Here is a 16,536-nt window from a genome sequence, read left to right on the forward strand (position 1 = left end):
TAGTTTATATGAATTTCAGCAAAGCCTTTGACAAGGTCCAACATGGGAGACTTATAAAGAAGGCAAATGCACATGGGATACAGGGTAATTTGATGAGGTGGATTCAAAATTGGCTTAGTTGTAGCAGATAGAGGGTGATGACAGAAGGATGCTTTAGTGACTGGAAGCCAGGGTCCAGTGGCGTAACACTGGGATCTGTGCTGGGTCCCCTATTATTCATCATTTATATAAACGATATAGATGACAATGTAGGAGGGAGAAATAGTAAGTTTGCAGATGACACAATGATTGGCCGGGTGGTTAGCAGTAAGGTTGAGCGTCTTGGGCTACAGGAAGATATAGATAGGATGGTCGAATGGGCAGATAAGTGGCAGATGGAATTTAACCCTGAAAAGTGTGAGGTGATACAATTTGGAAGGAGTAATTTGACAGGGAAGTATTCACTGAACAGCATGACACTAGGAAGTTCTGAGGAACAAAGGAACCTTGACGTATGTGTCCATAGAGCTCTGAAGGTGGAGGGGCATATTAGTGGGGTGGTGAAAAAGGCATACAGGACACTTGCCTTTATCATTCGAGGCATAGATTACAAAAGTAAGGAGGTCATGTTGGATTTGTATGGATCCTTGGTGAGGCTACAGCTGGAGTACTGTGTGCAGCTCTGGTCACCACATTATTGGAAGGATGTGATTGCACTGGAGGGAGTGCAGAGGAGATTCACCAGGATGTTGCCTGGGATGAAACATTTATGTTATGAGGAGAGGTTGGATAGACTTGGGTTGTTTTTGTTGGAGCAGAGAAGACTGAGGGGTGACCTGATCGAGGTGTACAAGATTGTGAGGGGCATGGACAGGGTGGATAGGGAGCAGCTGTTCCCCTTAGTTGAAGGATCAGTCACAAGGGGTCATAAGTTCAAGGTGAGGGGCAGGAGGTTTAGGGGGGAATGTGAAGAAAAACCTTTTTACCCAGAAGGTGGTGACGGTCTGGAATGTGTTGCCTGGGAGGGTGGTGGAGGCGGGTTGCCTCACATCCTTTAAAGAGTATCTGGATGAGCACTTGGCACGTCATAATATTCAAGGCTATGGACCAAGTGCTGGTAAATGGGATTCTGTAGGTAGGTCAGGGGTTTCTCACGTGTCAGTGGTGACTTGTTGGGCCGAAGGTCTTCTTCTGCACTCTGTGATTCTGTGTGAAGAGGGGATTCGGATGGGCGTGTCACTCCCAGAGTCACCTGGGTGGATGGACCCAGAGTGTGCACCTGCTGATCCTCCACCCTTTTGGTGCCCGAGGGGCCCCTGGCTGACTCCATGAGCGGAAGGGGTAGCTGGAGTGAGAATGATTTGCCCAGCACCCCTCTCACGTACACATTGTTGGAGGCCAACTATGGCATCAGCGATGGAGTTAAGCCCGTGCAGCAGCGCGGGAACGATGAACTGAACCAAGGTCTGCAAGGTGGCTGCCATACTGCCAGTGTTAACCTCGGTGCATTGCAATGCCAGCTCTATCACTTCAGCCTGAAGACAGACTCCTCCATCGTGCCTTGCAATCTGAGAAGTGCAGCAGAAATTCCACCCTGATGCTCCTGAGCTTGCCTTTGGAACTCCAGCAACTGTGATATGACTGAGCCCAGAGGCTCATCATCTGACTCGGACTCAGCAATGTACTGGCCTCCAGCCGTCCTCCAAGTGCCAGATACCTGGAAAGTCCCTGTCTCCACCTGCTGTGGATCAGAAAGTGTGATGTGCTCACCAGATTGTGATCCCGAGGCTATTCTAAAGCTAGGTCCCACCGAGGTGTGTGCCTCTGCGCTGGTGAGGGGTGTGGGTGAGCGCTGTGACGGGACTTCAGGGAGGGTGCCTCCAGATTCCCCTTCAGAGGTTTCTTTGGGGCTTGATTCTGGGTCATGGACTCTGTGAGCTGTTTGGCAGATGTGACTCCGAAGCAAGGGGAGACAATTAGTGCATGGTTACGGCCTGTGAAACAGGACACGTCACTCACAGCATGGTTGTCTGATGGATGTTGCACTGCTGGATCCTCACTTGGTAGAGCAGCGCCGACCTCATCGTCAGCAGAGGACCGGTCCTGGTCATCGCCGGCCAGCTGGATGGCTCTGTTTTCAAATTCTGTCAGAACTTTGATCTCTGGCATCCCTCCACCTCTCTGTGACCTTTCCCACCTGTTGTGAGCCAGTTTGTCCTGCATGGATAGAAATGGGGAGAGTGTATCAGATGATAAATGTACCTGGCCTGTGTGGGTGGTGAGTGGTCCTATGGATGGGATGAGGACAATGATGGTGTGTGTGAAAGAGTGAATTGTGATGTCCCTTGAACTAGCAGTAAGTGAGGGCCTTGTGGATGTGTGATGGGTTTGTGGGTGTGTGAGCTGAGAGAGATTAAAAGGTTGACTTACCCTTGCGGAGTGGAGGAGATCATTCATCCTTTTGTGGCACTGGGTGGCTGTCCTCCTCTGCAGGGCATTCGCACTAACCACCACTGCCACTGCCTCCCAAGCCAGGTTGGTGACTTTGCTGCATCCTGTGGCCAGAGCGGGGGTAGAGCACATCCCAACGGGCCCCACGCCACCCAGCAGTTGCTCGAGGGATCCGCCATTGAAGCGGGGGCTGCACTCTTTTACCCTTTGCTGGCCATGTCTCCTGCACAGTGGTGGTGAGCTGATGGCGATGAGCGCTTTGCTGGTGGCTGCCTTTTAAAGATGACAGCCAGTGTGATGCAACAGTGTGATTGCTGGCGGGTGGGTGGGCAAATGAGAGCCCGCTCGCTATGCAAATGGTGTGTTTCATGGGAGTGAATAAATAATGAGGTGTGTTCAGGACAATATATGGTGTGAAAATCTGCCATTTTTGTCGGCGGGGAGGACTCCATTTTACCTACCCACTACTGCATTTAATGCAATCCCGAGAAAATTCCGCCCATCGATTTTAAACAGACACCAGGCAAAACACATTTAACCTTACGAATTCAAAATGAGGTCCCTTGCAATTTGGTTTCTTTGCAGACAGTTGTTGGCTTACAGGCTGGTTCGATCTTAGATGCCTCTGACTTGGATATAAAAAACTCCTTTCTGTTTATACCTAGCCTTCCAATGTAAATTCTCATTGTATCACTAGGTCTTTGAACTCCACCTATTCTAACAATAAAACCGCTTTCATAGTACCAACTTTATTCGTAATATAAACGTATTGTTTGGTGTCTCCTTGCTAGGTGCAAGAATTTATTCTCTTCTTTTGAATGGCTTATTCAACAAATGCAAATGTACTCTTTACCTTCCATTTATCTAATTAACATCTCAAACTAATATACATCAAAGCACCCAGGCCAGCTGGCTTTAATCCAATTAAGCCACACACAGACATAGACCCTACTACAAGTCCAATTAAAAAATAATTTCCAATAGCATTATACACATTAATATCTCTTCAAGACACCCACTCTACTATTATCATCAAGCCAGGGGATCACCCCTGGTTCAATGAAGAGTGCATATCAGACACAGCCAAAAATGAGGTGTCAACCTGGTGAAGCTATAACACAGGACTACTGACATGCCAAACTGCATAAGCAGCAAGTGATAGAGCTAAACGATCCCACAACCAATGGATCAGATCTAAGCTCTGCAGTCCTGCCACATCCAGTTGTGAATGGTGGTGGGCAATTAAACAACTCACTGGAGGAGGACCGGCACAAATATTTGATTCACTTCACGTGATATCAAGAAACGGGATACTGCAAAAGCTATAAAAATAAAAAAAACTGGGGATCTTGAACTCCCTCCTCCATCCCCACCCCCTTTCCGTTTCTTCCCCCTCCTTTTTGTTTTTTCCAATAATTTATATAGATTTTTCTTTACCCACCTATTTCCATTATTTTTAAATGTATTCCACCCTTCGTTTATTTCACCCTACTCCCACTGGAGCTACCTTGCTTGTCCTGCTCTCCACTCTTAATTAGTACATTCTTTCAGATAATATCACCACCTTCAACACCTCTTTGTTCTTTTGTCTGTGACATATTTTCCTCCTATCACTGCTTGTTTGTCCCAACAAACCCCCCCACCCCCCTTAAACCAGCTTATATTTCACCCCTTTCCTATTTTTACTTAGTTCCGTTGAAGGGTCATGAGGACTCGAAACGTCAACTTTGCTCTTCTCCGCCGATGCTGCCAGACCTGCTGAGTTTTTCCAGGTATTACTGCAAAAGCTATGGGCCCTGACAATATTCCGGCAATAGTACTGAAGACTTGTGCTCCAGAACTTGCCGCGCCACTAGCCAAGTTGTTCCAATACAGCTACAACACTGGCATCTACCTGGCAGCATGGAACATTGTCCAAGTATGTCCTGTACACAAAAAACAGGACAAATCCAACCTAACCAATTACCGCCCCATCGACCATCAGTAAAGTCATATAGGGAATCATCAACAGTTCTATCAAGCCGCACTTGCTTAGCAATAACCAGTTCTCTGATGCCCAGTTTGGGTTGTGCCAGAGCCAATCAGCTCCTGACCTCATTACAGCCTTGGTTCAAACATGAGCAAAAGAGCTGAACTCCCGAGGTGAGGTGAGAGTGACTGCCCTCGATATCAAGGTCACATTTGACCGAGTGTGATATCAAAGGGCCCTAGCAAAACTGGAGTTAATAGGAATCAGGGAGAAAACGCTCCGCTGGTTGGAGTCATACCTAGCACAAAGGGAGATGGTTGTGGTTGTTGGAGGTCAGCTCCAGAACATCCCTGCAGGAGTTCCTCAGGGTAGTGTCGTCGGCCCAGCCATCTTCAGCTGCTTCATCAATGACCTTCCTTCCATCATAAGATCAGAAGCGGGGATGTTCGCTGATGATTGCACAATGTTCAGCACTATTCGCAACTCCTCAGATACTGAAGCAGTCCATGCCCAAAAGCAGCAAGACCTGGACAATATCCAGGCTTGGGTGACAAGTGGCAAGTAACATTCACACCCCACAAGTGCCAGGCAACAAGAGAAAATCCAACCATTGCCCCTTGACATTCAATGGCATTACCATCACTGAATTCCCCACTATCAATATCCTGGAAGTTATTATTAACCAGAAACTGAACTGGACTAGCCATATAAATACTGTGGCTATAAGAGCAGGTCAGAGACTAGGAATCCTGCGATGAATAACTCACCTCCTGACTCCCCAAAGCCTGTCCACCATCTACAAGGCACAAGTCAGAAGTCTGATGGAATACTCCCCACTTGCCTGGATGAGTGCAGCTCCCACAACACTCGAGAAGCTAGAAACCGTCCAGGACAAAGCAGCCCACACGATTGGCACCACATCCACAAACATTCACTCCCTCCACTACTGACACACAATAGAAGTGTACACCATCTACAAGATGCACTGCAGGAGTTCATCAAGGCTCCTTAGCCAGCATCTTCCAAATCCACGACCACTACCATCTAGAAGGACAAGGACAGCAGATAGATTGGAACACCACCACCTGAAAGTTCCTCTTCAAGTCACTCACCATCCTGACTTGGAAATATATCAGCCATTCCTTCACTGTCGCTGGGTCAAAATCCTGGAACTCCCTTCCTAACAGTACTGCGGCTATACCTCCACCACATGGACTGCAGCGGTTCAAGAAGGCAGCTCGTCACCACCTTCTCAAGGGCAATGATGGATGGATATTAAATGCTGGTCTAGGCAGCAAAGCCCAAATCCTGTGAATTAATTAAAAAAAACCTGCACTCATCGCTGCAGACATGGGTGGATCCCTGCAGTGGAAATGCAAGAGGGAAACGGGGCACCTTGGCATCCCTTCTTCCCCTCAAAGAGTCAGACTGGACCCTTGGGCACCCAAAGGGAGGAAGAGCAGCAGCTGTACACTCCTGGCTCATCGACTCAGGAATTCTAGAAGCTGCCCTCTCCCTTCAAGCCCTCTTTGCCTGTGACCCCCTCAATCTTGTCCTCTGTCACTGTAAAGGGAGCAACTGGCCCACAGAAAGACAGCCAAAGCAAGCTGGGGCCCTGAAGGCCTCTGCTCCCCAAAGGACCCACGCTGAAGTCATCAGAGGTAACAGGGCTAACCATTGCACAGGCTGTCTCCACCCATGCTGCAGATGCCAGGGCAGCACCTACAAGATGTGGTTGGCCTAGAGAAGTTAAGAATTTCTGATCACAACTGGTTGCACGGGTGAACACATTTTGCCACTTTATAACCTGAAAATATATTCACTTTCACTGAATAATGCACATTGGTGTCTTTCAGCTTCAATTACTGGCTTTACGAGTCCTCCCCCTGCAACCCCCCCCAGTAGCAGTTCAGCTGCATTCAGTCAGACCATGAGTGATTCTGGAGGGTGAAGTGTGTGGCAGGGCCTTTTGGAGCCTCGTGCAAGCACTCTCCCATACATGCGGATCCTTCATCCATCACACTCATCTCAATGTCCCGAGCATTCCATCATATTTCTACTTCCCTTAGCTCTGAAGGAGAGTTACGCGGACTAGAAATGTTAACTCTTTTCTCTCACCACAGATACCTTCAGACCTGCTGAGTTTTTCCAGCATTTTCTGTTTTAATTCCTTAACTAGCTAGCTGTTTTAAAGTTCTAAGTCAGAGTCTGACTGCTGATCTAAATTATAGCATGAGAAAAAAAAACTTGCCAGAGAGATTCCCCCGGCACCAAATTCCCAAGTTAGCACTCATATACTCATACCTTGTTTCACCCAGGCTTCATCACATCTCCACACTATAAGGGATGATGGGCTTCAATTATGTGGAGAGCCTGGAGAAGCTGGGATTGTTCTTCTCACAGCAGAGAGGTTTTGGTAAGATTTAATCGAGGTGTTCAATATTATGAAGGATCTTGATAGGGTAAATAAAGAGAAATTGTTTCCAATAGCTGCATGGCTTGTACTCAGATGACATATGTAAGGTAAATGGCAAAAGCGCCAAAGGGGTTAGATAAGGCGAATTTTGTTTTATGTGGTGAGTTATTGTGATCTGGAATGTACTGCCTCAAGAGGTGGTGGAAGTAGATTCAATGGCAACTTTCAAAAGGGAATTAGATTCAAAGTTGCACATAAAAACATATAAATAGGGGCATGAGTAGATCATGTGGCCCCTTGAACCTGCTCTGCCATTCGATAGCATCCTGGCTAATCTTTGATCTAAACTCCACTTTAATGTTGGATACCCATTTCCTTTGATTCCTTGGGAGTCCAAAAATCTATTGACTTGAATATACTCAATGATTGAGCATTCACAATTCTCTGGGGCAGAGAATTCCAAAGATTCATACCCGTCTGAGTCTAACTCAGTTCTAAATGGCTGACCTCTTAACCTGAAGTTATGTCCGCTAATCAGGGGGTAACAATCTCTCAGCACCTACTATCAAGCCCTCTCAAAATCTTATATGCTTCAACAAAATCATCTTTCATTGCTTCAAACTCCAGAGAATATAGGGCTAATTTATTAAATTTCTTCAAATAGGACTACCCTCAGATCCCAGGGATCAGTCTGGTGAACCTTTGTTTCACTTTCTTTAAGATAAACATACCCTTCCTTAGGTACTCCTGGCGTGGTCTTGCCAAAGCCCCGCACAATTGCAGAAAAACTTCCATACTTTTGTACTCAAACCCCCTTGCAATAAAAGCTAATATTCTATTTGTCTTCCTAATGCCTTGCTGTACCTGCATGTTCACTTTCTATGTATCATGTGCCAGGATACCCAAATCCCTCTAAAAACAAAGTTACCAGTTTCACTTCATTGAAAAATTATTTTACTTTTCTATCCTTCCAACCAAATAATGAATAACCTCATATTTTCCCAATTGTACTCCTTCTTGAGAGTGCTGTTCAGGGGCAAGAAGCAGGTGTGGCATGGACTCAATGGAGACACCATCATTATTAGAGGAGCAGTGGGCACTGCATCAGTCCCAGTATAATCGAAGACAGTAGTCTTCAAGAGTTCCTTATGCGATGTCAAACCTTTGACATGGGAATGCATCGGTATTGTCATTTCTTGCCGGTAACCATTAAAAATTCTTTAAACTCATGAAGCTTTGACCTCCTATGCACAGCCACCTCCTATGAGTTAACAGGGTGCTGTTACAGTAGGGACCTATGCAATGTTGTCAAAATTGCCTGTGCAGTGAAATTTACTGAAAATTGATACCTTAACTATCACAGAATCACACACACATATCTTAAGTGACATTCTGCCCTGGATTTTCATGTTGCTGGCATTGGACCCAGCCTGCTCCTGGAAAAAGAGTCAGAGGTGGCAACTTGACAGCAAATCAGCTCAATCCATTTGTTACTAAATTTGCCTAAATTTTAGTGTTAGCTGTGACTCAACTGAGAGCACTCTTACCTCTGAGGTATAAGGTACTAGGTTCAAGTCCCACTCCAGGGCTTAAGCACAAAAAATATACTGGGCACTTCAGTGCAGCTGAGATTTTATGCCCAGGTTTCATTTGCCCTTCAGGTTGATGTAAAGGACCTCATGACACTTTTTTGAAGAAGAACATGGGAGTTATTCCCAGTGTCCTGACCAATATTTATTCCTCAATCAACATCACCAGAAACAGACTATCTGATCATTACCACATTGTTGTTTGTGGAAGTTTGCTGTGTGGAAATTAGTTGCCTACATTACAACTGCACTTCAAAAGTAATTCAATGGCTGTAAAGTGCTTTGAGACAGCCAGAGATCATCTAAAGCACTGTATAAATCCAAGTCTTTCTTTTGCACCCCCCCCAACCCGCCACCTCCAAACCCGACTAAGGACCTGGGAAAATTACTTTCCCACCTAGCTTTCCATTATCAGCAAACTTGGTTCCATCTTCTAAGTCATTAATATAGGTTATAAATAGTTGAGACCCTAACACTGATCCTTTCGGCATCCTACTAGTAACAGTCTATCAATCTGCTAATAACCTGCTTATCCTTACCATCTGTTTTCTGAGATTTACCTATTTCTGTATCAATGCTAATATATCAAACAGACAATGTCTGATCTCACATACTGTTAGTTGCATATTAATTGTATGCAGGTGGTGGGCATTATTTGTGCCCCTATAAAAAGACACAGGCTGAAATTGTGTTTATTGGGTGAGGAGGTGTATATTTATAATGTGCATCCCTGGAAGTAAATGTTTATAAAAATATGTAAAGATTGTGTCCATTTTCTATCCTTCACCATTTGGCCTTCTGGTATATGTCACATCACACCAATTGTTGTTTCTCAGCAAATTACTTAGTCATCACACAAAGGCCCGGAATGTCCAAAGGCCCTGATCCCGAAGGTTACATAAGTTACAGTTACAACTGCCTTTTTCTTCCTGTGGGGGACTCTTGAGTTTCAGCACCAATGGAAGGCATCTAATTTGTATGGGGTCAGAAAGCACCCAGGCCACTGCATGCGCATCGCTGATCTGCCCACTCTTTACTGCTGTAAACTCCAGTATCTGGTTTCCACTGGAGGACTGGCCACCACCCCAACCAGAGACCACAGCAAATCTTCTCCTTGAACTACTGCCTAAGGGAGTTCTCTTCAAGCTAAAATCATGACTAGAATTTCCAGGGCATCAGCAATTTATCCAGCATCTCCCAAAGGATCGGAGGATGTGTCCCATCAGGCTCTAATGCTGTACTTTCCTTTAGCCTAATTATCTTAAGATTCCCTTCTCCTGCATACACCATACCAGTTGTGCCTCACTGGATAGCAATCTCACTTCTAAGTCAGAAGGTTGGAAGTGCAACTCTCATTCTAAGATCTTGCGCACAAAAATATCTAGGCTGACTCTCCAATGGAGTGCTACAGTGTCAGAGGTGCTGAAATGTTAAGCTGCTCTTTCAGGTGATCCTAAAAGATTTCATGACACTACCTTAAATAAGAGTATGGGAGTTCTCCCCAGTGTCTTGGCCAATATTTATCCCTCAAATCAACATCACTAAAAAAAAAAGATTGATCATGTGATCATGATCGCCTTGCTGTTTGTGAGAGCTGGCTGAATGCAAACTGGCTGCTGCATTTCCTGCTTTGCAAACATATCTACACTTCAAACTTACTTCATTGGCTGTAAAGTGTTTTGGGACACCCTAGTGTCATGAAAGGTGCTATATAATTGCAAGTCTTTCTTTTACTCAAATTTACAGATCTTATTTCAGTGTTACTGTGAATGAAGAAATGCCTAAGATAGTGCACAATATTTAAATTATACTCTATACCACTCAATGATATAAATATACAAAAAGCAAGTTTTTTCAGAATTTAATACTGTTATGACCCAGCAGTTGGTAAAGGCTGAGTTATTTAAAAATCCCAGAGGGAAACTTTAAAAAACTGTCGTAACCTATATTTTTAACTCTAAATTCAGGAATCAGACCACCATTTCTCGAGAGGTTTTATATTAAACTAAATGAAACATTTTATTAATTTAAACAAGTTAAATTTATATACATGGCTACAAATTACTACTATTATAACTTTTAACAAATTCCCAAACTAATGTCCATTAAGGTAACAGCAACCCATAGACTTAACCAGACACCAGGCAAAGCATTTTCACCTTATAAATTCAAAATGCGGTTCCTCTCATTTTGGTTCCTGTGAAGACAGTTATTGGCTTACAGCTACTTTGATCTTACATTGTTGCTGCCTTGCGCACAGAAAACTGCTATCCTTATACCTAGCATAGCTCATTGAATGTAAATTCTCATTGTACCACCAGCATCTTCTAATGATAAAACCCCTTTCATAGTACCAATTTCATTAGTAATATAAATATATTTCTTGGTCTCTGCTAGCTAGGTGCCAGATTTCACTCGTCTTTGCTCTATTCAAAAAATGCAAAAGCACACTACCTATTTCCATCTCAAAACTAGTACGCATCAAAATACCCAGGCTAGCTGGCTTTAATTCAGTTAAGACACACCCATAGACTAAATCTCTATTTTAAAAGAAAAATATTTCCCAATAATATTATATACATTAATAGCTTCATGACAAAAACATTAAATGAATTGTTTGCAGAGCAAAAACAATCTAGTATTAAATATGTGAGAAGTATTTATTTGTTAGATACATAAGAATGTCATTGGTGCCAGCAGAGTGTTAAGATGGTGGGCAGGGGTTGGTGTTGTGTTCCTGATGCTTTTGTATACACCATCACCTTAGTTTACTAGAAATCAGGAATGGGAAGGTCCTGCACCCTAGTGGAATGGCCACCCCTGCTCGAGTTTTGACCTCTTCCTCTCCATTGCAAACTTTACTGATCCTCCTCATTCACCTTGTTGCTTTTTTTTTTCATGATTCCTTGACAGCAGTCTGACCTTTGACAAATATTTTACTTCAACTTTTGACATTGACTCCTGGCCAAAGATAACAGGGATAACCTCAGTCTTGGGACATTTGGGGAGTTAACATCTCCCGTGTTTCATACTCTGATGACCAGACAGATCATTGATCAATGCTTGCTTTGTCACCCATGCACCCCCCACCTACACCACCACACTACCCCCCCTCCCCACACCCACCACCCCACCACTTCTCTGACTCCTGCCTGAGTTAAGATCCGAGTTTTAATGTTAGGTTCACAGCTTTATGTAATGCCACATTGTTAGAAGCTATTCAGCCAAATACATAAATATTCTCTCTGCAGTAAAGACTGATGCAAAATACTTATTAAATACCACTGTCATTTTTTGATCATCATGTACAAATTGACAAGCCTTTCCTCTCAGGAGTTCTTCTTCGCTTTTAATAATTCTCTTTTCACTGATATACTTGTCAAATATTTTACTATTCCTTTTGATGTTTTTTGAAATTTTCCCCTCTTATCTTGCTCTTAACCTCTTGTCTTATTTTCTCATATTTTACTTTAGTTTTTTTGATTATTTTATTATTCATAAAGTCCTTACAGGTCCTCCTCTTCAATTTTAATTGGTTTCAAACTTCTTTATTTATCCATGACATCCTAAAACTACTGGTAGTTTTCATCTTAATGGGATTTACTTATTCTGTGCCTTTGCAATCTCCTTTTTTAATAATAAAAGCCCACTGTTTCTCTACTCTCTTGAATTTTGAATTATCTTTCCACCTTGGCTCTCAGACTTCTAAAATCTGATCAAATCCTACTTTTTGGTTAGTTTTTGTGCTGTTTCCAATGGCCCACCACACCCCACCCCACCCCACCCCCACATGTTTTGCTTGTATCTTAAACTTCACCATATTAGTCACAACTTCCAAGATGCTCAACTGCGCTTAACTTATCTACATAATCTATTTCATTACTCATAACACCTCACCCCTTGTAAAATACCATGTGAGAAAGATGTACTGTGGAGCACTGCGCAAGTTCTGGTAATTCCACTTTTTCATATATATTCCCTGTCTGTCCAATTGATACATAGCGAAAGAATCAGGGTGGGTGGAAGATGAGGAGAATTACTTTTCACACAGCGATTTGAAATGCATTACCCGAAATGGTAGCAGAAGAGATTTAATAGTAACTTTCAAAAGGAAATTGGATGTATACGTGAAAAGGAAAAAATAATTTGATAGCTCTTTCAAAGCATTGACACAGACAGGATGGGTTGAATGTGTTATAAGATTCCGTGATTCCAACAAGCCCTTTTTTTTATCTGTGAGCTGCGTGGATTCTTTGTTATCTATATGTAAACATTATACTTTTGCTATAGCCTCCAGACTATTCATAAGCAACCCTACAGGAGGCAAGACAACAGGATCATCACGTCCAGCTACACATCTCACTTAAGTGTTGTTGTGTATGAAGATTATCTACACTGTTTAAATTGTATTTCATATGACACTAAAAGACAGAAAGATGTCAATGACTTCACAGCAAAACTATTTGTTAATATTTAGACAAACTGAAAGATTAAAACACTTAGAAAAGAATTTTCCACCCCTCCCCCGCCCTGCAACCCTTGCCATTGGTCGTCATAGTGGGCATGAGCGGATAATATGGCAGGAAGGCCAAAAATCCGTTTCACACCATCGTGAAACCAGTTTGTGATCATCTGCTCTGCCCTTCAATGGCGGGCTACCTTTCCCATCACCACACGTCAGGAAATCATTTTAATACATCTGCATCTATTTATAAGCCCTATTCACCAGAATCATCCTCTCTCGTCAATGTACCCATGTGGGCTGGAAAACACGCTGGTGCAGAACACATCTTGACAAGTCTAGCATGCAGAAGTCGGAACTTACTCTCAGAGCCTTGCCCACATCACGAGCATTGGAGGAGCAGAAGGTGCTGGAGTCCTACAGCAACTGGACCCTGGAGGAACACGTGCATCGCGTGCTAGGCGGATTCTCATGGACATGGCTCCACTGTGAAGCAGCTCACGGAAGGTGGAAGATCACTATTGATGTCTGGGGTCTGCTTCGGGATATCAGTGTCTTGGCCATGGTCTGTTACGGATAATCATCGAGGGGGTGGAGAGGAAGGTACAGCTATGAGTGGGAGAGGAAACTGTACTAGGTGGGGTGGGAGGGGAAGGTCTAGGTTTGACTAGGGGAGGAAGGTGTACCGGGGCAGTGTGGGGTGGGGGAGGTTAGGAGGGGGAAAAAATGGTGTCGGGTGGGTGAGGTTGGGAGGGGGGGAATGATGATGTCAGGAGGGGTGAGGTTGACAGGGGGAAGCAAAAGTGCTGGGGATGAGGTTGGGAGGGGAAGGGGGAGTACAGGTGGAGGAGGGTGTAACAGGGAGAATGCGGCAACTTAGGAGGTAGGTGTAAGAGAGGAGGAAGGTCTAAAGGAAGGAGTTTGTAAGAGGGAAGAAGTTCAGAGGGGACAGGACTTTGTGGGGAGGAAGGAGCTCAGACGTGGATAGAAATCCGGGGGTGTGGGGAGGAGGTGGGGGGAAAGGATTAGGGGGAAAGAAGTTCGTGTGGAGGAAGGAATAAGTGGGGAGTGGCCAGTTGAATGTGCAAGGAAGGTGGGCACGGTAGGAGGGAATGATCAGAATGGGATAATGCAGAGCGAGGTGGTAGGGTGGGACGGTGAGGGTGCTACAATAGTGGTAGAAGGGATGGCAGGAGTGGTTGGTGGGGACTTGGAGGCGGATACAGACCCTGGGGGTGGGAAGGAGAAGGTCGAGGAGGTCAATGTGAATGGGGGTGGGATTGTCAAGAAGGAAGAGAACATACACGTTCACTTGGAATCCCTGAAAGAAAAGGGCTGTGGCTGGTAGATAACGGTGGGGAAGAGGAAGGTAATGCCGGGGTGTCAACAGTGAAGGTGGGGGGCAGGACACTGGTGATTGGAGGACAAGAACGATGGGGAGCTGAAGACATACTTCACTGCAGCCATCATGCAAAATCAAAAGTGAAAAGAGCCTCAGGTTGGGTGGGAACAGGTGCTGCTTGGGAGACTGATCAGTGGGTGGGTGGAGATGCAGGTCAGCTCAGAAGGACTGATGGAAGAGAACCCCAGCAGGCTGCATTGAAAATGTTCGGGACATTGAGATAAATGTGATGTCCCCTATCAGCATTCCGGAGGGACAGTTCCCTCCGGGACACCCTTGTGCACTCCTCCATCACCCCCAGCATCTCATCCCCTTCCCACGACACCTTCCCATGCAATCACAGAAGATGCAACACCTGCCCCTTTACCTCCTCCCTCCTCACCGTCCAAGACCCAAACACTCCTTTCAGGTGAAGCAGCATTTCACTTGCACCTCCTACAATTTGACCTACTGCATTCGCTGCTCCCAATGCAGTCTCCTCTACATTGGAGAGACCAAAAGCAGATTGGGCGACCGCTTTGCAGAATACCTTCGGTCTGTCCACAAGCATGACCCAGACCTCCTTGTCGCTTGCCATTTCAGCACACCATCCTACTCTCATGTCCACATGTCCATCCTTGGCCTGCTGCAATGTTCCAGTGAAGCTCAAAGCAAACTGGAGGAACAGCACCTCCTTCCGATTGGGCACTTTACAGCCTTCCGGATTTAACATTGAGTTCAACAACTTCAAACCATGAACTCTCTCCTCCATCCCACCCTTTTTTTAATCCGTTTTTAAAAAATTATTTTTAATTTTTAGTTACTTATTTTTCTTTTTCTTCATGTTTTATTTATTTATCCTCTTTTCTATCCTTTTACCCCAATCACTTCCCCCTCCCCCGCCAACCCTTAAAAGGGTCATCTGTCACTTGTTGGTGGATCCAATGCCCTTGGTTTGTTGGGGCTAAAGGATCCAGGTTGCACACTTGCTTCGGGGTGACTGAGTTGGTACAGAGACAGAGAAGATCAGTAGATCGTTGTTCGAATAATTGTATGCTGTTTAGTTACAAACTAAACTCAACAGTTACACTTGTGTGCTCACAACTCAAAATTCTGTCCTCACTCTTCAGTGTGTAACATAAGACTCTCTCATAGACGTAGCCCACGCTACTCTGCTATTGGGTGTTAAGATCATGTGATCACACATTACAACACTTGTCTTAAAGTTATATTACACATCGGATTACTACAATTGTTCTATGTTGTTCTTTCACAGAGTGCTGACCCTTGTTCCTCTATTCACACATTCTGCTTTCTTACCTTTATGCCACTATTGGCACCTCCTTTAGCCCTTACCACTACCATTATCACTCCCTTGGTCTTGTGTCCATGACATCTTTGTCAATCTCTCCTTAGCCCCCACCTATCGCTGACCATCTATCCTGCTTTAACCGCTCCACTCCCTCCCTGTCCTAAACAGTGTAAATGCCATCACATTTCTACTTCTCTTTAGCTCTGAAGAAGAGTAGTACAGACTCGAAACGTTAACTCTGTTTCTCTCTCCAGAGATGCTGTCAGGCCTACTGAGTTTTTCCAGCACTTTCTGCTTTTAGCTCAGATTTCCAGTATCCGCAATATTTTGCTTGTAGCTCGTTAAGGAGCCAAGTGAACAAAAACTGCCTGGCAATGGCTGTTGTCTGTCAGCCAACTGAAAGTGAATAGGTGTTAATCACTGTAGCAGGAAGCTGACTTAGCAGTGGCAACTTGGGTGCGATTCATCAGTTTTCTGTAAAAGTAGGCAAGTTTTTCTATCAGAGTATAGATTGTGACATGATCTGAACGTGAACTTGGAAATTTGGTGCAGAGGGAGAAGGAGGAGCTGCTTTTTAAATATAACTTTTTGAAGCCTTTAGAAGCTGGTGAGTGCTCATGGCTAAATTAGGTGAGCAAGTAGGTGATTTTTTGGTAAGTTTTTAAGATTTTATCCCTCTTAAATGTGGGAAGTAGTTTAAACCAGTCCTGCAGAGATATAAGTTGCTTCAAATATAAAGCTGAATTAGTTAAACTACTTAGTCTAACTGCAGACAAAAGTTAAGTGATGTTTATAAACTTGAAACTTATTAGTAAAGTTAAACACAATAAAGATGGCAGGACAGCTGATGTGCTGTAGCATGTGGAAGTTGGTGGATACCAGTGTGATCCAAGGCAACCAGGTCTGCAGCATGAAGAACTTTGGCTCCAAGTTTATTGGTGATTGGAGGTGACAGAATGAAGGTTCACCAGATTGGT

The sequence above is a fragment of the Carcharodon carcharias genome, chromosome 15 (assembly GCF_017639515.1).
Source record: "Carcharodon carcharias isolate sCarCar2 chromosome 15, sCarCar2.pri, whole genome shotgun sequence".
NCBI lineage: Eukaryota > Metazoa > Chordata > Chondrichthyes > Lamniformes > Lamnidae > Carcharodon > Carcharodon carcharias.